This window comes from Callorhinus ursinus, unplaced genomic scaffold (genome assembly GCF_003265705.2).
Source record: "Callorhinus ursinus isolate GAN/ISIS: 27379988/994484 unplaced genomic scaffold, GSC_fseal_2.0 scaffold8, whole genome shotgun sequence".
In the NCBI taxonomy this organism is placed as follows: domain Eukaryota; kingdom Metazoa; phylum Chordata; class Mammalia; order Carnivora; family Otariidae; genus Callorhinus; species Callorhinus ursinus.
The window spans coordinates 42,275,498-42,297,920 of NW_027397070.1; the positions used below are offsets into that span (position 1 = coordinate 42,275,498).

Here is a 22,423-nt window from a genome sequence, read left to right on the forward strand (position 1 = left end):
TGTAGATCATGCCAGACACAAAGAGGAACAGATGGTACTGCTGGGAGTGTCATTTCCTCTACGGGATCTGCTCCTGGCTGGTTTCACACCATACCAGCTATATTACTGAAATAATGCAGAGCCTCCTCTTGCCCTTGTCCTAATTGGAACTACTAGCATTTGTGATCAGTAGCTGCTCTTGATTTTCTTACTCCTAGGTCACTACCAAAAGCTCTTGAAAGTGTGTGTGTGTGTGTGTGTGCAGGCCACCTCATTTTTTTATTAGAGGATCAAGATGGTTCCACCCCAGAGAAATGTGGGGCACAAGGCACATGGCCTTTTGTCCAATAAGCCAGACAAAATCTAGAAACTTGAATTATCTTATCCTGTACCTGTATTACCTTCTCTTGTACCTGGAGCCAAGCCCAAGGATCAGTCCTTCCAGAAAGTTCCTGCCTCTGTGTGTGTGTGTGTGTGTGTGTGTGTGTGTGTGTAAATGTGTATGAATGCTGCCATAATTTCCCTGATGAAGTTTTAGAGTTTTGGAGTGTGCTCTACCCCAAGTGCTAGGGGTCTCAAAAGGCTGAGTGAGGTAAAATAAAATTCTTATCTGAAGATTCAAATTCTTGAGTATAATATACAGGTATTATCAAAACTTCTTTGCACAGCAAACCAAGTATGTGGTGAGAGAGACTCTAGGCTCATTAGATGCTAGAGTTGGAAGGATGGGACTTTGGGGATGATCTCCTTCTACCTTCTCACTTTATAGAAAGGAAGAATGGGAAATGGATGCTCAGAGCCGACTTCCCTGAGTGGTGACAGGGCCAGGAGAGAAGTCAGGGCTTCTGATCACTAGTCTAGTGCTCTTTGTGCCCCTGTATGATCAACTGCTCTCTCCTCTGGGCTTGTCTCAGAGAAGGGGCATTGGAGCCCAGAACAGTGTGTGGTTCATGTTGTTAGGAACAAATTCATGTCCTTTCTGTGACTGTGGTTTCAAATCTAATAGTGAAATTACAGAGAGGAATGAGTCTTTAAGTTCAGTTCTTCTGAGGAAGAACTGTTGTTAAAATGAGTGCTGTTGTGCTTAGGCTGGGCCTGCTTAACTATTGTATCTCTGTATTGTGAATGAATTCCTTGCAATTCATAAAACACCACCTGCTCTCGGCCAATGGGATGTGTTCCCTGAGTCATTTTCCCCTTTGGGTCCCCCCTGCCCGGGTGGGACAGTGGCAGGTACTGTTGGCATCCTAGATGTAGTAGGACTTCCTGATAATTAGGAACGGGTGGTCTGGGAGGGCTGCTGCCCCCTCTCCCCACCCCATTAGCAGTGTAAAACCCTTCATGACTGCAGTGTGAACACACATCTCTAACTGTCTCTAATCAGTCCGGAAGGAACCAGGCTTCTTGGGCTGAGGTCATATGTGCTAGCTTTCTCCACCCTGGAAAGCCGGTGAGCAGTTTTGTGCCCAGTGGGTAGTGCTTTTTCAGTTGGCCTGCTGAAGACATTTTTAGAGAATTAACAAGTGGTATGTTAGCTGGTCCACACCTTTATCAGTCTTTGATTCTTATCCACCTGCCAGGTGGAGACTGTGCCGTGGGAAGGCCATCTGCCTCCTGGTTTCAGTCCTGTGGGATTTTGCATGTTACACGGCAGGATGGCAAGAAAAACAGGCTCTGGGTTTCATAAGAGTTCATTGGGCCATCTTTTTTTCCCTTTACCTTCGAGTCATAATAATTTGTGAGCTGATGGTCTGGTTGGGCTGTGACGTCAGGCTGGTGTGAGTTAGGTAGATGGTTGGTGCAGAAGCCAAAAGGAAGTAAATCTCGTCATTTTTTTGGCAAGTATTTAGTGAATGCCTGTGGTCAGTGTTAGGTATACAGTTGTAAACAAAGAACAAAATGGACATAGTTCTTGCCTTCATGGCTTTAACGGTCCAGGGGAATACCCATGGGTTATTTAATTTGAGAGTAGTATTGGAGGAATCTGTTGTGTAAAGTAGACTTTCAGTTTGATACTCTGAAGGAGTTGCTCTGACTTTTTCAATGACATCTGTGCTCCAGTCCAGCAAGCACCCAGGAAGAGAGGTGGGCTGGAAAAATATCCTTGGAGAATCCTCCTGGCCTTCCAGGCAAGAAAGCAAATTGCCTTTCCCCACAGAGTAAGGTAGGTCTAGGAATTTGGTCTGGTGTGAGGATTCCTGTTTACAGGCTTTCTTTAACCAATCAGTTTTTATTGTGGAAATGTTTTCTGACCCTGAAATATCTTTTCTTTCTTTTTCTTTTTTTTTTTTTAATAGAGAAAAGTGGGTATGGGTTCCACAGTGAGAAATTGGGAGAAGGGAAATAGGAGCAGCAGTGTGAATTCTTTAGGGAACGTTTTCCTGTCTTCCCTAGGCCTCAATTTTAGAGGTAAATGTTGACTTGTGATCTCTCTTTTCTTGATCGCTCTGTGGCTTAATAACCGGCTGAGGCGGCAAAGAACCTAATACAGTACTGGTACACATAAGGCTCCCAATAAGCACGCAGCCACATATATTTTACTTCTAAGGGGAGCCATCTCTGTGTTGGCCCAGATTCCAGGCTGAGGTTGGGAGTCACCTGAGGTCAGTCAGTGACAGCCTTGTCCACTTCGTACTCAGCTCCTGGATTATTTGGTTGATAAGTGATTGAGGAGGGATAGAGGATTAAAGTCAAAAGGGTGAGAGGGCAAGGTGACCTTGAGGTTATGAGCTGTGGATGACAAGGAATCAAAAAGTGGTATTAGTGATGAGATTCTAAAAACAGACACTTGAAGGGGAGGCCTGGGTTGAGTGAAAAACATATAAACAGGGTGATGAAAAGCGGTGAACATTCACCAACTTCACTCTGACTGATAGCAGGAAAAGAAGACTGCCCAGAAACCATGGAGGTGGGAGGAGGTGAAGCAAGGGGAGCGTACTAGAGGTTCTTCCAAATGATTTAGCAAGGCTAGTGAAAACCAAACTGCAGGGCCCCTTAAGAATTTGGATCCAATACCAGAGTTACCCCTGTTAATTTTCAGGACCAGGTTTTTGTTTCTGGAATTCTGTCCATCTTTTAAAAGCCTCAGGAGGCATCAGTCATGCCCTAAATCCAACCTACAAGTGTGTATCTACAGTTTCGCCTTATTTACTTAATATATTTTTAGCATCCACTGTGAATCTGGTTGCAAACAAGGAAGTAGTAGTAGGATGGCTTGTTTCTGTTTGTTCTCCAGAAATGAGCTCTTTTGGGGGTGGTTCTATTACTCTGGAATTATAAAATGTAATTGTGTAGGTCATCTCCTTTGAAGGTCTATGCATGCTTTTGAAAAATCACATCTTTGAAAGAAGGGCAGCTCTCTACAAATGCCACTGCTTTTCTTGGATGTATGTGAGCAACAGCAGAATGAACAGATTTCAGAGCCTATGGTGTTAGTAAAACTTTCTGTGAATAGCAACAAGGTAGGTATTTTTCAAACAGTGCATCTGAATTCATTTATTAATTGAACGAGTATTTATTGAATGCTCTTTCCCATTTAATCATCTCCCCGCAGGGATTCTTTGCAGCACACAGCCTAACAAATGTTCTCTATTTTGGTTTGTCTTTTTCATTCATAGATTTTTAAGCCCCTTGAGGATGGAAGGGCTGGTTTTTTGTTTTTTTTTTTTTTTTTGGAAGGGCTGGTTTAAGTCTCCGCTGTGTTGGGCGCCTGGGTGGCTCAGTTGGTTAGGTGACTACCTTCGGCTCAGGTCATGATCCAGGAGTCCCTGGATCGAGTCCCGCATCGGGCTCCCCTCTCGGCGGAGAGTCTGCTTCTCCCTCTGACCCTTCCCCCTCTCATGTGCTCTCTCTCTCATTCTCTCTGTCTCAAATACATAAATAGAAAAAAAAATCTTAAAAAAAATATAAGTCTCCGCTGTGTTTACTTTGCACACTGGGCAGCCATATTAATAGCAGTACAGATTTCTTCATTTTACAAAGTGCTTTCACGTAAGATGTCCTATCATACCGTGAGGAAGATTTTAGTCCCGTTTTACGAATGGGAAAGCCAAGGCCTTTGGTAACGGGTAGACATTTAGCAGCCACTGTGCTTGTAAATAGTGACACTGAGTCAGCTCGGGGGTCGGGCTGAATCAAACATTGGTACCACATGCTGGGAAATAGGAAACCTCCTGGAATTGCAGATTTGATAAATCTTAACTTTCTCATGAAAAACAATACAACAACCCTTTCCTTTTCCCCCACCCCATCTCAGCATAGGTACTCTCAAGGTCAGTATGTTTTTATGTACAGTTGGGACAAAAATGTGGAAGTGTACAAAATTTGAAAGGCCGCTTTCATTTCCTAACTAAAGAAAAGCAGTCCTGTATTGTCTGAGGGGCTTTTATTTTTATTTTTGGAGGAGGGGAGAGGCCATAGGTTCAAAACCTTGGTATCTAGGAATCCATGCAGTTTGGGGGTTATTAGAAGGTCCAGTTGGGGGTAAGCCAGGGGGTAAGCCAGAGAAGAAGTTCTGAGTTCTTTGGGTCTTAAGGACTCAGTAATGGGGATTTTGAGCAACTCTGTAAAAACTGTTTACAAAGGGGGACTGTCTTCGCCTGAGAACTTGTGAGGGCTCCTGTAGGAACATCCTTCCTTTTTCTGCAGACAAGGGGATCTCGGGTTTCCTGTAGGCAAGCCTTGACCGCCTCTTCCCTAGTGTCCTGCCCTTGTTTTCAGAGGCAAAGATGCGTCTGTGAGGGCAGGGAGGAAGCTGGAAGTGAAGGTCCCATCTCACCCAGGACGGCTTAGATTTGGAGAAACATAAAGCAGTGCTGATGTTATTGGGGCAGGGTGTGCTTAGACAGCCCTGTTTTTCCCTGTCGTTGGGAAAGTGGGGGAGTAAGACTGGCTGTGAGCCAGGCACAGTTTCCCCCTTTCCTTTGGTGAATGAAAATGGCGATTGTTTTAAGAAGTGGGTACTGAGTGGGAGGCAAGGGGAAGATAGCAGGCCTTGGGTTCAGACCAATCCTGCTTTCACTGTCAGCTCAGCCATTTGCCAGCTCTATGCCTTGAGCTAAGTTTAACCTCTATGGCCCTCATTTTTGTCCTTTGTAAAATGGAGATGGTACTTTTTAACAGTATTTGTCTCCAGAAAGGTAGCTACCAAAATATTAATGATTACTTGCTGTGGAGGATTTGGGGGTGTTGAAGGGTAACAGGAAAATTATAATTTCTAAAACTTTCTTTTTGTGTCATTTGAATTTTTGAGTCTTGGCATATATAGCTTAAAAGTACCCCCTCATGGGATAACTATGAAAATCAGATAAAACGGGATATTTATTTTTATTTCTTTTTAGGCCATGTCTTTTTTTTTTTTTAAGATTTTATTTATTTATTTGACAGAGAGATACACAGTGAGAGAGGGAACACAAGCAGGGGGAGTGGGAGAGGGAGAAGCAGGCTTCCCACTGAGCAGGGAGCCTGATGTGGGGCTCAATCCCAGGACTCTGGGACCATGACCTGAGCCGAAGGCAGACACTTAACCATCTGAGCTACCCAGGTGCCCCAAAACTGGATCTTTAAAACCAGGTACAGTGCCTGACAACTAAAAAGTACTCAAATGGCAGTTTATTTGGGGAAGAAGTGATATTAATTAATTCATGGTCGACCCTTGCTTTTGTAGTGTTAAATTTTCAGTCTGCCTTATGTGGCTTTGGGTAAGTCTCTTTGTTAAGCCCCAGTTTCTTCAACTGAAAATGGGGGTTTATAGTAGTATCTACTACATATAGGGTTTGGAGCAGACATATCAAGCGGGTAGCCTGGTATTTGGCACGTGGTTAGTGCTTAGTAAATACTAACTTCTATCAGCTGTTATCCTCACAGCTGTGCTGGAAGTGAGGCGGAGTTAATGCCCACTTCAGAGTTACAGAGAGTGAGGCACAGAGTGGTTTGGTGACTTGTCTTGAGGCCATGTTGAATTAGCAGCAGAAAATGGCCTTCTCTGTTAACTGCCCTCCCGCTGGAGTCCACACCGACAGCCTCACAGCCCAGAGTCTGTTCACCTCTCCTTCCTTCATCCTGTAAGGCCTGCACAGGGATGGGCTAAGCCTCCCTAGGGGAAGGCCTCTCTCCATACCACTTTGGTGCTGCCTGCGACTTCCTACCTGCTCCATAAATAAGTATCTTCTGCCTGTTTGTGAGACTGAATGGTTGCGCTGAAGTTGGACTTGGTGGGAAATAGGTTTTAAGCTTTGTGCTGTGGGCTCCTGTTCTGTATATTCACATTTTGATGTGGGGGGGGAGGAGAGGGCTCTGAGTGATTTCTACCCAGAATTGTTTCCAGAAAGTGAGATCCTCATCACCAAACTTAGGGGGTCAGAGCTGATGCCACCACTTTTTCACTTTGGGTTTGTACAGTACACTTCTCACCCTTACTTCTTTGGTTTTCTCTTCATCAGACTTTACAACATTGGCCTTTCTCCCTTCTTCATAGGGGTCATGAAGTACTTACCATCTGGTAAAAAATGCAATGCAATGTCAAAAGTTACAGCCACCTAAATTTGCCTAGTGGCCTGGAAGGAGTATATGTATGTATACAGATTCTTGCACTTCATAGTTTTGTTTGTTTTTTTGTTTTGTTTTAAATATTTATTTATTTGACAGAGCGAGTGCAAGAGAGGGGACACAAGCAGGGGGAGTGGGAGAGGGAGAAGCAGGCTTCCCGCGGAGCAGGGAGCCTGATGTGGGGCTGGATCCCAGGACCCTGGGATCATGACCTGAGCTGAAGGCAGACGCTTAACGACTGAGCCACCCAGGCGCCCCACACTTCATAGTTTTGACGTTGTTTTCGTGTGTTTCAAATACACCCTTTTCCAAATTTGCATTTAGTGGTGGCTGGCAAACCTTGTATTCCATCTTTTTTGGAATATATACTTGCTGTAGTATTGCATCCACATTGTATAATTCCACATCAGGATCTGAAGGGCCCTGCTATTGAGGCAATCACTTTTAAATACTTAATACCAGTCAAGTCTGTGCACCTCTAGACGAGTCTGCTCTAGATTTCCAGCCTGCTTTCTTTTCCTTATTTGTGGCTGCCTAAAGGCCTCTAGTGAAGTACATCAAAGTGCTTCCTGTTGGCTTGGCAAAAGGAAGATCCTTGGAGGAGCTTAAAGACCTTGTGGAAAGGACCCTCTTAATCTTAGCTAATTGCAAAATGAGACTCTACAGTGGAGAAGCCACCCTGGCACCCACTTTATGAAAGCCCCTCTGAAATACAAGTTGTTCAGGCTGTTTGCCATGTTTCTGTAGTATTTATCTGGTTTTTTTTTTTTTTTTTAAAGATTTTATTTATTATTTGAGAGAACGAGAATGAGAGAGAGAGAGAGAACACATGAGAGGCGGAAAGGTCAGAGGGAGAAGCAGACTCCCTGCTGAGCAGGGAGCCCGATGTGGGACTCGATCCCGGGACTCCAGGATCATGACCTGAGCCGAAGGCAGTCGCTTAACCAACTGAGCCACCCAGGCGCCCCTTTATCTGGTTTTTGAAAGCAGACCTGCTTAAGTTAGTTCTGGTTCGTGTCTGGAAGTGAGGTGGAGCATGTGCCCACTTCAGAGTTACAGGAAGTGAGGCACAGAGGAACTGGGTGACTTGTCTTAAGACCCTGTGTTGAGTTAGCCAGGGTGATGCCTGGAAGATTTGAAGGAGATACATTTAAAGAATGAAACTCTGGGTTTATTTCAGGCCTAATCGTGAACTTGGAGGAGCAGCTTCCGAGCACCAGGGAGAGAGGAATGGCACACTGCCTTGGAGCTGTCATCTAGGATGCCACCTTTTGGGAACCATATTGTAGGCAGTCTCTGGCCTATGTGAAGTTGTGCCTGGGCCTTATCAGAAATGAACCAGATGGTGTTTCTAGTGAAACTGGCAGCTGTTCTTGCTGACAGAATTAATTAAACATTTTTACATGTAAATGTGGAATGATGGGAAGCTTTCTTTTGGGGTTTTAGTTGCATGTGAGAGTGCTGCCCTTACCTTACAGAGGCCTTTTTAAAAATCTTTTTAAATTTAAATTCAATTAATTGATATATAGTGCATTATTAGTTGCAGAAGTAGAGGTCAGTGGTTCATCAGTTGCATATAACACCCAGTGCTCATTATATCACATGCCCTCCTTAATGTCCATCACCCAGTTACCCCCTCCAACAACCCTCAGTTTGTTTCCTTTGATTAAGAGTCTCTTATGGGGGACACCTCGGTGGCTCAGTCAGTTAAGTATCTGTCTTCGGCTCAGGTCATGATCCCAGGATCCTGGGATAGAGTCCCACATTGGGCTCCTTGCTCAGTGGGGAGCCTGCTTCTCCCTCTGCCTGCCGCTCCCCCTGCTTGTGCTCGCTCACTCTCTCTCTCTGACAAATAAGTAAATAAAATCTTTTTTTTTTTTTTAAGTCTCTTATGGTTTGTCTCCTTCTCTGTTTTTGTCGTTTTATTTTTCCCTCTCTTCCCCTATGGTCCTCTGTTTTGTTTCTTAAATTCCACATATGAGTGAAATCACTTGATAATTGTCTTTCTCTGATTGACTTACTTTGCTTAGCATAATACCCTCTAGGTTCCATCCACGTCATTACAAATGGCAAGATATCATTTTTTTGATGGCTAGGTGATATTCCATTGTATGCACATGTACCATATCTTGTTTATACATTCTTCTGTCGATGGACATCTGGGCTCTTTCCATAGTTTGGCTGTTGTGGGCATTGCTGCTATAAACATTGGGGTGTAGGTGCCCTTTTGGATCACTACATTTGTATCTCCAGGAGTAGTGCAATTGGTGGGTTGTAGGGTAGCTCTATTTTCAACGGAGGCCTTTATTTATCCTTTGCTGGCCATAAGTGACCCTCAGCTCTGTGTCTTTCTGTCCCCTCTGGTTACTTTCTTCACCAAATGGGCCATTTATGGTGGGGACGTATAAGGTAACCAGTCTTATCTCTAGTGTAATTTGAAGGTTGCTGATGGGACCTTGTCCCAGAATGTACCTGCTACATGGTTAACCTTGGTGACTAAAATTTTCATCATTTGAGTCCCTTCCTTTGGGTTAAGACATTTGGATGTATGTAGCACATATAATACGTATGAACAGTGACAGTCAGAGTCACGAAACCCAGGAAAGAAAGAAGAAAAATGTGGAGAGTGGGACAAGGCAGGACGTACTGAGTGCATGCTGGGTGCCAGGTACTGTGCTAGGTGCTGTACTCTCATGGGCTTGTCTTCACTTTCTAGATCAGAAAAGCCCTAAAAAGTTAAGTACTATAAATTACTCTGTTGGAGGTAGAACCAAGGCTGGAGTGATTCCAAAGCCTGTGTTTTTCAGGGCAGCTATAACATATGTGGGTTAGAAAGTTGGGGTGAAGGATGAGGTGGTGAGGGAGACAGAGAACAAATACCTGGAGAGAGGAGGTCAGGGTCAGGTGGGAGCTGCAGTGGAGGGATGCATGGGAGTGGATGGTCCTGGGTGAAGGTCTGGGAAGGAGGGGTCGGTGAGCAAAAATAAACCGAAGTAGGAAGAAAAAAAGTATCACTGGTGGGGAGGGGGGCGCGTATACTGTTGAATGATGGCAGCTTTTCCCTCAGGGATGCTCTGTGGGGTTTGTTTAGGGTCTGGGAGACCAGATAGTCTCTGTATTTAGGCAGGTGGCAGTTGGCCCCACAGGAAGCCTTTTAATCCCTGGTGTTTATTGACTGGTCTGTACTCTACTGAAAGGCAACTCCCGTTTCATTTAGGGAAGGCAGCATTGCCTGCCTTTGAGATGCCCCATTTATGGGTCCCCATTTGGCCCAGCAGGAGGGGCTGGGTAATGCCCCGTTATATTATCCTGGTTCTCTGCTGCCTCAGAGGTTGTGCATGGACACTTCGGCCGTTTACCTCTAAGTGACCTTTGGCTGCTCCCTCTCCTGCAGATGCTTCTCAAAGATGAGTTGGAATCAGGACTGGGAAAGGTGGCCCTTTTGTCTCTGTGTTCAGGGTAGCCAGGAATTCCCTAGAATAATGATTCTAATTTGTTCCCTAGCTCCTTGTCACAAGGCTAGGATTGCTCTGTTGATAGCACGGCCAAACCCTACATTCAGTCCAATTCAACATTAATTTATTAATTCATGCTAGTATGTATGGGGGTGGAATACAAAGATGACTGACAGGTCTCCAGCTCCAAATCTAGGGGGATAATGAGTTCTTCCTTATAGCAGAAAATGCTCATACACTTTCCGTCTTGTCTGACTGTTGTGAGGACTGATTGTAGCAATAATCAATTGAGACTGCTTTGAAAAGTATAAAGCTCTAGATTCATGTAAATCTTTCTTAACATTACAAGGTAGACTCATAATAAAAGATAACGTGTATGGAGTGCATTCTACATGTCAGGCACTGTTCTAAGTGCTTTATTTGTATTAGCTTATTTAATCTTCACAGCAACTTTGAAGTAGGTTGCTTATACCCTTTTTATGGTTGTGAGATTTAATGCCAAATTGGATTAAAAAAAACCTTTCTAGATTGGCATGGCTGGTAAGTAGCAGAACCAGCCTCTGTTAAGACCCTGTGGAAATCCAGGAGGAGAGGGCATCCTTCCACAAGGGGAGGCAGCAGCCAGGACTTACCCTCAGAGACTAGAAAGGAGCAGGGAAAGGTCAGCCTGGTGCCCAAGAAATCATTAGCATTTCTACACAACTTCATTAAATTACTGAAACCGGTTCTGAACTTGGAGCCATGTTTCTCGTATAGTAATGCAGTTGAGATAAATAATTTAAGCCAAGGAGGAAGGACAAAATTGGTGAGCTCACATATGTGGATGGGCACGTAACTGACAGACTAAAAGACAGAGAGGCCAGCCCTAAATCGAGTACATCTTTATTCAATTTACAAATGAGTGCAAAGACCCAGGCACCGTGCTTTGTGTTGCACAAAGTCCTGTGTGCTTTTAAAGAACAAACATTAGGGCGCCTGGGTGGCTCAGTCGTTAAGCGTCTGCCTTCGGCTCAGGTCATGATCCCAGGATCCTGGGATCGAGTCCCACATCGGGCTCCCTGCTCAGCCAGAAGCCTGCTTCTCCCTCTCTCACTCCCTCTGGTTGTGTCCCCTCTCTCGCTGTGTCTTTCTCTGTCAAATAAATAAAATCTTTAAAAAAAAACAAACAAACATTAAACAAACAAACATTCTTCCCCTCTCAGCTTTTTTTTTTTTTAAGATTTTATTTATTTATTAGAGAGAGAGCGAGAACAGGAACACAAGCAGGGGGTGTGGGAGAGGGAGAAGCAGGCTTCCCGCTGAGCAGGGAGCCCGATGTGGGGCTCGATCCCAGACCCTGGGATCATGACCTGAGCCAAAGGCAGACACTTAACCACTGAGCCACCCCTCTCAGCCTTTTTCTGTTGAAGTTTCTATTAGGGATATCTGAATTTGAACACTAATACGCAGTGTATCCATCTTTGACCGTTATTTTCCAGAGAAATCAAGCTCATTTTTGAGGCACCTTCTGGCCAAGTTATCTCAGCAAGATTGGGAACAAACATATATGCACATCGTGGAGAGGGCAGTCTCTCCACTAGATGCAAGTCTGTAAAGAGCTCTGGGAGTTAATGTCTCTGAATTCCTGTTTCAGTCCACTCCACTCTTTAAACAGCTTTTTTAACATGCGGTGCCTGTCTCATTAGCAGTTCAGGGGAATTAGCCTTCAACATCTGATGACCTAGTTCCCAAATTTGCAGCAGCTTCAGAAGTTTCTAGAATGCCCCAAAGCAGTGTTTCTCAAAGTGTGCTTAGTTAGAATCACCTGACCCACCTTACATGTAGGGAATCAGTTCCTTTGTGGGTGGGGTCCTGTCGAATGACGTGTAAAGAACTTCCTTCTGCTCAGGTTCTGGTCCAAGTCCACCTCGAGAGGGTATAGAGCTGCAAGCGGCAGCGTGAACAGTCTTCAAGGCTTCCTGTTTTCTTTTATAATGAATGGGAATTTTGCCTCCTCTTCCATAATACATCCAGGATCATTTTAATATTTAAAATGAATTACATTAATCTAATACGGAATAAATGTGAACCTCTACCGAGATTGTGTGCTTTGGGGTGAGACTGCTTAGTTTGTAAGCTTGGTGTCATGAATTGCTAACTGTAATGACCTTGGGCAAGTTATTTAACTTCTCTGTGCCTTGTCTAAAAATGGAGATAATCATAATACCTACCTTTTAAGGTTGTTGTGAGGATTAAATCAAATATTGGATGGAAAATGCTTAGATCCATGCACAATGATTATGCAGTCAAGTGCCAGTTAATAATAATGATGCTATTATTACTGTACGGAGCGTCCATGTCATTGGGAGTCTGACCCCCCCAGTTATAGAAACTATTCCTTCAGATTGACAAAACATCCCTCTCCTCCGTGACACAGCCAGGCCACAGGCTTATAAAAAGGCCTTTTGCCATCCATAAGAAGCCTAAACAGAGCACTGGGAAAATGCTTTGCCATAACAGATATTCTCAGGTCACACCCTAGTTTTATTTTAGTTGTTTGAGGGCCTTTTGTGAAGGATGACTGTGCTCAAGCTGTCAGAATCTGTCACAGGTGGGAGGGAAGTGCTTGTTTAGAAAATGTCAGAGAAGCCACCAAGTTGCTTTAACCAACAAGTGTTCTTCATTCAATCTGCACTTTTTCCCCCTTTGTTCTTGTTTAATAGCGAAGAGGGCTAGATTGCACTTTTCCTTTGTAAAGTACACATCTCAAATTCATTTTCCCTGTTAACTTCTTTTTAAAAAACTTGGGAAATCTCAAGTTCTACTTACTTCTTGAAGAAAGTTTAGGAAGCGCAGGTACTAGCAGTCATGGAGGGAGAAAATCACCTGCGATTTCCCTTTCCCCTGTTACCATGCTCCTTCTGTCTAGGATGGTCAGGGATGGCAGAATGGCCGGCAGGGTCTTGGAGAGAAGGGCCACATTTCTGGGAGCCAAGGTGGCCCTCCTGTGGCTCAGCCTTACAGTGGGCAGCCCCACTTTGGGACAAGCACTTGGCCACACCCTTGTCCCCAAGTGTCCTCTCCCTTTCAGAGCAGTTATGTGGAAGTCCAGCTCCTTGTTTCCACTGTGCTGTGTGTTCAGGCATTTGTGGCCTGGTTTATGTTGCTTCTGCTCTCCTGATTTTGTGCTCATTTTTCATATAGCCAGGTGCTGAGGGGTCTTGGGCCTCTTTTCTCTGTAGGAACTGGTACTGGCTCTCAGGGTGGATGCTTCTCTGTCTCGTCCCTGTCTCTCACTAAATAGAGCTAGGGAGGGTCTGCCTAGGAGGAGAACTCATTGTGTAAGGAGAGCACTGCCTCAGGGCTTTTTAAACATAATGCTTCCTCCCCCCTTTCTCTTCTTCCCAGAATAAGAGCTGCCAGTAAAATTTTAGTGCAGGACTATTGAGATATATTTATCACCATTGTGATGGACAAAGGAATTGTCAACTCTTCTTATCGATCCCCCTCACCTCCTTGCAAATAGGAATTACAGGAAATCACAACTAGCTTGAAAGACCGTGGGCAGATGGGAGGGATGGAATGTGTAACCCCCATTCCCAGAAATAGGAGAATGGCTGAGCTGATTGACCTTAGCATTCGGCGGGCAGGAGGAGGGTGAAAGCCTGGCTTGAAATAATGTCACCATCTGGGAATTGAAACCCAAGTCTTCCTGCTCTCTGACTTCTTTGTCATAATGATTCCCCTCACTGATCCCCTCCTTTCTAGTCGGTAACCAGCCCCTGCCAATTCTTACCTCTGTAGGTTTTTGTCACCACTCTCCTGACCACACCTCATCATCTGTCTAACCTCTTAGGCTGCTTTAGTCTTTCTTGCCAGGTTCATCTCCCGTGAACATTGTTCTTATCTCGTGAGATTAGGTAAGAGAATGAAGCCCTGCATGTGTGGGAGGTGGTATTAACCATCCCTTTCCATGGTGGCAGTGCCCTTTGAGGGCAAGGACTAAGTATTCTGGTGCCCCTTACATAGTAGGCTTTTAATAAATTCTTGTTCAGTTGGCTTAGGTCGTGTTTCTTGCTCCAGAACGTTCATTGGCTCCTACTGCCTACTCATCAAAGCAGAATTTCTCTGCCTGTTTTTCATGGCTGCACTAAGTGGCTTTCCTATAAGTATCCAGTTGAATACTTAATACTTTGTGGAATAACTGGAGTCTGCGAGGGATAGATATAGGGAAGCCCTAAGAATTGTCCCATGCCCTGGAGAATCTCAAATGGGATTTTTTTCTTTCTGTTTTTCTCTGATTCTTGGCCTCTTCCCCTCTCTTTTCCCCACCTCCTCCTCCTCCACCCCCCAATTTATATCTTGCTTACTTCAGCCTTCCGGCCTGAGAAATTCCTTCTTTCTCCATACTTATTCAGCTTTCAGGTCTCCCTCCCTTCAGGTCAGATCTCCCTCCCTCCCTCCCTCCCTTCCTCCCTTCCTTTCTCTCTCTTTTTTTTTTTTTTAAAGATTTATTTATTTTTAGAGAGCATGCACCTGTGCAGGAGAGGCAAAAGGAGAGAAACAGGGCGCCTGGGTGGCTCAGTTGGTTAAGCGACTGCCTTCGGCTCAGGTCATGATCCTGGAGTCCCGGGATCGAGTCCCACATCGGGCTCCCTGCCCAGCGGGGAGTCTGCTTCTCCCTCTGACCCTCCCCCTCTCACGTGCTCTCTCTCTCATTCTCTCTCTCAAATAAATAAATAAAATCTTTAAAAAAAAAAAAAGAGAAACAGACTCCCTGCTGAGTCTGGAGCCCCACACGGGGCTCGGGGCTCCATCTCATGATCCTGAGCTCTTGACCTGTGCCAAAGTCTAAGAGTTGGACGCTTAACTGACTGAGCCACCCAGGCACCCCTCCCTTCCTTCCTTCCTTCCTTCCTCTTAAGGTCCTCTTTGACCGTCTTGGTTCAGACCCTTCCTGGTTTTTGTTTTCATTATTTTGTCCTTTACTTACAAGTACCTACTGCTTGTTCTTCCTTATTTTCTAATTATTCATACCTCATGATTTAGCATTTTATTGCACCCACATGGAATACTGAAATAGATACTCCTGCCTTATTGTGTGTCTTGATTGTTTGCTGTCTGGGTTTGCAGCCTCCCCAGCTACCCTGAAGTTGGGTGGGACCTTTGCCTTCTTTGCATTTTGCAAGCTATAGATAAAGGACTGACAGGAAATGATGCTGCATGGGGTAGACAGAGGTGACCCACTAGAGGTGAAAGGTGATCTGACAGTGCTTTCAGAGTATAGTTCCTAGCAGAATTCTGCAGGGTCTGGAGCAGAATAGGGACTGGAGGCCCAAAGACCATCCAGGAGAAGTTCTGGGGCTCTGGAAACCAAGACCTGGAAGGGTCAGGCTTGTCACCCAAGAGTTTGTCTCATTCTGAGATTCTTGAAATCATGGTTAACATGGAAAATGTGCTCATACTAGAAGGTTACCAGGGTTCTTGGGGAATTGTGAGGCCAGATGCCTGTGTGGTGAATCTTCCCAAAAGCAGGATGAAAGGTGCCTGGCCAATAGGAAAGCTTATAGCTAAAAAAAAAAACCAGACAATTAGGGGCAACAGTGAGCAGACCTGTTGGACTCAGGATTTGATTTATTTGTGTTAATGGCATTTGTATTGATTTCTCTGGGAAATTTGGGGGTATGAATGTATTCTGCAAATACAAGCGTTTTCTTTTTTTGCTTTGTCACTGATGGGGCTTATAGCTTATGTTGCATTTTCCCTTCTAACAATAGAATCTTACGTGAAATTAAAAGCAGTGTCTTCCTTTTCTGACTTCGGCAGAATTTTAAGCATTGCGCCTACCCTCTCCTCAATCCCCTTTTATTTCTCAGACCCATCTAGGACTGTGAAACAGGTTAGTTACTAATATGGCTGTAGGCTGGGACCAGTTTTAGCCAGCTGAATTCCCTGCAATCCAGTTTAAGTCTATGGGGCACTTCTAAACTTACTGGAATTCGAGGTAGGAAGTGTGGTTGCAAAGGCAAAGCCATTTAATTGTAGCTTATATGAAAATAAAACCAGCTTGAATTTTCTTCTCACAAACTTTCTCTGAAACACCTCTTTAGATCTTTTATTTTTGGCAAATGGGTTTCGAGGTGGCAGCCTCATTACTGTTGGATGGAGGGGTATAATAAGCCAGTGGGTGATTTCTCAGAATTCTGAGCCTTTGAAAAATGGTATTCTTTTTGGAAAGTAACAAGTGCAGAAGCCAGGCTGCCTGTTTCCGATTTATTCCTTCTTCTTATCCTGTTCTCAGCTAGTAAATACTGTGGTCTCAGTCTGCCTAAAAACAATGGCTTATATTTGCTTAAATTTCTGTAACAGTTTGGGAATGAAATTTAGCCCTTTGATGATGATAATGGCGATGATGGTGATGATGATGATAGGCACTAAGTAGCAGATACATTTAATTGTGAGCTAGTTCTTTCCAAGTCTCCTGGGAAGAAAATCACTAACTCATTATATGAAGGTCATGGTGTTGAGTAGAGGAAGAAACAGCCTTGCCTATAGAGAGATCATCTGCCCAAAGGTTATACTTGAGAGAAGTACTTTGAATGAAGTGTGTTTTCTGTTTAGATTGGGTGTGTTGTTCTTTTGAGAATGCTTTTTACAATGGTATAATGGTTCCTCTGGAACTCATAGCAGGATTCTTTTTCTACCCTCTCCTGTATTTACAGCTGCTTTTTCCCTAGGGGAGCATTCATCTGTTTTAAAAAGCAGAGAGAGAGAAAACAAGAAGTTCTGTCAGTGATGTTTGGAAATGAAGTGCATTTGTCTTTCAGGAAGGCAAGTTCTTAAGAGTTGCTGTTTGGATGAAAGAAAAGGAAGTCTGGCTACAGTGTTATCCCCCAGTGCGCACAGGCGCGCGTGCGCGCACACCCGCCCCCCACACCCACACCCCCCCTCCACCCAGAGGTTCCTTGTGGCAGATATGAAGGAATTTAGGACGCAAGGTACCCATTATGGTCCCTTTGTTGTATTAGACCAAACATTGCTGTTCAGCCCCTGAGTAAGTCTGGCACTGGTACTCAAAGCCAGGATTGTACTTGGATATGAGGTCAGAGGTGGTATCCAAGGGCATTTGGGATAGGCAAGAATTCTGATCTTGAGGATGTTTTCATCATACTGATGCTTTAAGGCCTTGGAGCAGAGGTTTGCCAGGCATCTAGATGAGGTTAGTAAATGGGCTTAACTCTAGTGCCCCTTAGCCTCTTTCCACAGTTTCCACCAGCTAGCTGGTTGTTGGCATGCATCTTTGTTTTGTTATGAGAAGAGGAGGAATTCTGCTTTGCAGTTGAGTAACTGTGCCTTCTATTCAGATTCTATAGCGGGTTACACTTGCAAAGCTAATGAGTACTTCCAGGGTGCACATACGGATCCAGAGTGGGTGGGTGGCAGGCTGGAGGCTGAGGGACCTTCATAGAGCAAGTGCTCTATGAAGTGCTCCAACAGCAAGTGCTGTTGAAGGCAGTTATGACACTAAGGGCAGCTGTGCCCTGAAGTTCCAGTGGCTTGCCCCCCTGGCTGCTGGCCCATCCCCCAAGGCGAGGCCAACGGAGGCCTTCAGCTTCTCTAAAATGACTGCTTCTCACAACTTGTTTAGTATGATCAACCAGACGAGGGGTGGGCTTCCTGGGGAAAAGGGTAGGAGAGTCTTAATTAAGCTTGCCTGCTTTGGCAGTCACTCAGACTCATCTCCTGTTTCTGTGTTGACTGAGAGTCCCCTCCAATTTTCTGAACAACCCTCATTCATTTCCAAGGGGGGGGGCCCATTTTTGTGAAACCTTCCCTCAAAAACAAACAAACAAAAACTACAACCTACCTTGATTATTGCTGTGTATGCCTTCTGCCTCTTTTCCAGCAGAGGCAGGTAGCCACTCTTGCTTTTTCATGAGTTGCTCCTGCCACGCTGGAGTTCCTGAAGGCTGATGCTGTGGAACTTCCTCATCTGGCAGAGGCCTGGACATGAGCCGAGCCTTGGGTACTCCGAATGGACAGAGCACAGTGGAGAACAGTGCTGGGGCTGGCACTAGGTCTGATGGAGCTCGGTGGTTGGATTCTGATTGGGGGATATTTGAGGGAACTCTGCTTAAGTGAAGAGGTAGGAGAACTGAGTTCTGGTTCGGCAGCCAGCAAGCCATGTCCCTGGCCAAGTCATGGCCCCTTTCTGGACCTCAGTTCCCCTCCTAAAATGGATAGATTGGACTTTACAAGATGACCCCAAGACCCCAGGTTCCTTTAGACAGTAATGTGTTAGGATCCCCACACAGACCCATGAGTCTGCTCCTGGTCAGGGTGACCAGAGGCCAAAAAGGCAGAAAAACTTGCACTTTCCAGTTCTCTTTTGCCTCCAGGCTTTTGCACATGCTGTTCCTCTCCCTGGAGTGCCCCTTCTTACAGTCAGTGTCAGTTTAGACCACTGTTTGCCCCTGTACTGGTGGGGTGCCCCTGCTCTGTGCTGTCATATCCCTCTGTGCTCAGCAGTTATCCCACTGTGTTAATGTCTGTTTCCTTGTGCTTCCTGAGGACAGAGACCCTGTGCTGTCACCACTGCACCCCCAGTTGGCCGGTGCGGTGCCTGGAATGTGGTATGTGCACGCAAATGCTGAATGATTAACTGACCCCTCCTGGGCCAACACATCTAGTGCTCTCAGGGTTCTGGGTTTTCCCCACCTTACCAAGCCCTCTTTCTGATGAGCTGTGTGTGGGTGCAGGAGAACCTTGGATAATGCTGAGAGTTGTTTTATAGGTTCATTTCAGTGTGACAAAGCATTAAGTGATGTTGCCACCCCGCCCTGGGGGTGCTCTTTCTCAGTGTTGCTTTGACCTGGGATGGATCTGGACTTTGCCCTGCTCTTCCCCATCTGCGGCCCTGAGGGAGGGGCAGGCCAGGCACGCGCAGATTGCTGTCGCTGCCAGCTGCCTGGGGCTGGGCCATCTGCTGCTGGTGACAGTGGGTAGGGTGAGGGGTGAGCAGCAACCTAATCTCCTTCACTGCGCGGACTACTCAGCAGAGTCCAGCCCCCTTTCCCCACATTTTGTCTTCTGTTCCAGTGCTCTGTTACGCTACTCTTCATTGAGGTCTTGCTTTTGTTCCAGCTGCTGCCCCCCACCACTCTGCTAGGAGAACCCTTGCTGTGTTTTTGTTTACTCTGTGTGTGTGCCTTGCCCTTTAGCCTGAGCCCCCAAGAATCTTTATGTAATGTAAGACAGCCGCAGCAAAAAGAAAAAAGCAAAAAAAGCAAAAAACAAATTTTAGAAATGAAACCTTGGACCCCTGTTGGTCTCTGTTCAGATGTAAATGATGAGACTCTTCCCATCAGAGTTTGTACCTTTGGGTTCACCACCCCATTTTCTGTCCCTCCTCCCAGGGAATCTTTGAACAGCGGGGGTGGGCTGAGTCACTTACAAAAGCTCTAATTTTGCTTGTGTTTTAAGTCTTGCCTCTTTCTGGCCTTGTGTGGACATAAGAAAGAGGCAAGGGGAAAGTAAGTAACCTGTCCCTGTCACTCTTGACTCTGGGTTTGGAGGTTTTGAGCTGTGTGTGTGTGTGTGTGTGTGTGTGTGTGTGTGTGTGTGTACGTATACATGTGCACAAGCTGCACCCGGAGGTAGGATAGGGGAATGTAGATAGAGTCTTACAGTCATCTTTACCAAGTGAAGAGGTGACAGTGCAGAGGACAGAAGGGCAGCATACCCTAAGCTGGGACTTCTCAAACTTTAACAAGCATAGGAATCACCTGCGGAATTTTATTACAATGCAGATTGTGATTCAGGAGATAGGGATGGAGGCTGAGAGTCCAGCAAGTTTGTAATAAGCTCCCAGCTGATTGCCTGTGCTGCTGTTCAATGACACATAGTTTGAATAGTAAGCCGCCCTCCTCCCCCTCCTCCTCCTCTTAACACTGATTAAAAAGATTGATCTGCGGAGGGCAGGAGGGAGGCTAGTAAAAGACTTTCATAGTTTAAACCTGAGGGCCTGGGCTGGCCTTTCAGCCAGTGTTTACAGAGCCATTTCCCATGGCCCTTGCTCGTGCCTGAGTTCCTGGCTTCTCTGGAGCTCCCCTTGGCCCAGTTTGGTTCCCACAATATAAGAACCTCTGTCCTTCAGATCGTGGGTGTGCATACTCACAGTAAGACAGTGGATCTTTCCCCTTTCTCTTTGGCTTATTGTAAATAGATAAGGCCAAACCTAGCATTTCAAATAGAACTTTTAGAACTGGAGGAACTCTTAAATTATCGTTTCCAGTCCCTCTGTTTTACTGAGGAGGAAACGGGCCCAGAAAAGTTTTGTAACATGTTCAGAATTAGCTAGTGGCAGAGCTGGAGTTAAAAGCCAGGTGTCTGAACTCCCAGCCTCCCCTGAGGGCCTCTGAGCCCGAGTTAGGGACTATGGGAGGATCAAAGTGTTGTTCTGGGGACAGGTGTTAGGACAAGAGGCTTTCTAGCCTCTTGGTGTGAGGGAATTTTACACTATATGCACAACTGAGATAGAACTACTGGGGTCTGTTACGACTCAGCATTCACTCACTTATGCCAGGGTTTTCACCTGCAGCACTGTTGACATTTGGGGGCAAATAATTCTTTGTTACGAATTCTTTGTTTTCTTTAATTCTTTGTGAAACATCATAGGATGCTTAGTGGCCTCCCTGGCCTTTACCCACTAGATGTCAGTAGCATCACCTCCCCCGAAGTTATAACAATCAAAAATACCTCTAGATGTCAGATACCATGGGAGGGGGCTAAAATTGCCCCCAGTTTAGAACCTCTAGTTCAGGCAACAAGGGTTTTTGGTTTCTTTTTGTTTGTTTGTTTGTTTTTACTGTATGTTGGTCACAGGGTTACATAGGGCATTTACAGTTTAGTGTACAGTTTAGTGGGGAGACCAGACCAGCCAATGCATGGGACAGATAAATTGCCACCTTAATGGTCCTTCCAGGATGCAGAGGTGCGGGCTGGACTCTAAAGAATGTGGTGCCAGCCCAGGGTACTTAATGAGGAGATTTTGCTGCCCTGGGCTGGATTGCATAGCTTAAGAATTGAGTAACTCTCATTCATATCTTTAGTTATTCTTACCTACTTCTGCTCAAGCAGCGCTCTTCCGTTCTGAAAAAACATTTCATCTGAATCTGTAGAGGCCAGTCAGGCACATTAACCAGCAGATATGTATACCTGAAGGCAGGGCGCCTACTCAGGCCTGGTGCTGGTAAGGCTAACTCATTCCTTAATGAGATGTACTTTTTATTTCTAACTTGATTTTCTTTTGCTCTGGGGTGAATCCTCTGATAGACCTTTCTTGTCTCTTTACCTTTGTGTTAAGCAGTATTGATATAAGTCTACATAAGAACTACAGGCTTTAATGTTCTGAATATGTAGGTATAAAACATGGTTAAGTGCCCCTCTGCGTGAACCTAAGAAAGGGTCTTTACCTCTTTTCATTCTTTATACGATACTGTACTTAGAAATGTTTTTAAGGCCACTGAGCACTTCCTCTCTCCATCTTATGCTCAACACAGGCCTCCATGAAAATGTTACTTCAGAGCACAAAAAGCATTAGTGATAGGAACTTCATCGTTCTTGTCAATTTTTCCTTAACCAGTGCCAGACTGTCGTTTTTCCCACTACTTTCAACATGATGCTCCATTGCCTCCTGGGTTGCATTGTTTCTAATAATAAACCTGCTATAATCCTATGCTCTTTTGAAGGCAGTATGTCTCTGCTTACCCCCACCTGTTGCGGCTGCTTTTAACATTTTCTCTATCACTCGTTTTCAGCATTTTGACTATGGTGTGCCTTGTGTTTTCTTTTTGTCCTTCTTGGGGTTTGATGAGCTCTTGAATCTGTGGGCTTATAGTTTTCATCAAATTGGAAGATTTTCTGCCATTATTTCTTGAAAATTTTGTGTCTACTACCCCACCCCAACACACACACACATTGTGTGTGTATGTTATATATATATATATATATATATATATATATATATATATAAGGCTGCCTGATAGTGTCCCACCACTGACTGATGTTGTGTGTGTATCATTTTGGATAGTTTTTGCTCTGTTTTCGAGTTCATGATTTTCTTCTTCTACAGTGTCTAATCTGTTAATCCTATCCTATATATTTTTCCTTAAGATATTTGTGTTTTTCCTTCTAGAAGTTCAATTTGGGTCTTTATTATCTCTTCCATTTCTTTCATCATCATGCTCATGCCTTCCCCTCTCTCTTGAACACATGGAGTGTATTTACAATAGAGATTTTAACATCCTTGTCCACTAATTCTGTCATTGGGTCAATTTTATGACTATTTCTATTGTTTCATTATTCTAGTTATGGTCATAGTTTTCTGCCTCTTTGCATTCCTGTTAATTTTTTTTTTTATTTGAACCTAGATATAGTGAGTTTTATTTTTCTGGGTGCTCGAA

General features: G+C 44.8%; 1 protein-coding gene across 2 annotated transcripts in view; it reads left to right on the plus strand.

Annotated features, from left to right (window-relative positions):
- Nucleotides 1-22,423, plus strand: part of SUSD6 (sushi domain containing 6) — a 93,860-nt gene that overhangs the window by 6,944 nt on the left and 64,493 nt on the right. The window contains exon 1 of one of the 2 annotated variants that reach the window (XM_025869794.2): nucleotides 21,097-21,210. The exons of the other annotated variant lie outside the window; for it this stretch is intronic. The gene's annotated coding sequence lies outside the window, so the exon portion shown is untranslated. Of the gene's footprint in view, nucleotides 1-21,096; nucleotides 21,211-22,423 lie in introns of those variants that run through there. 2 annotated transcript variants of the gene reach the window in all.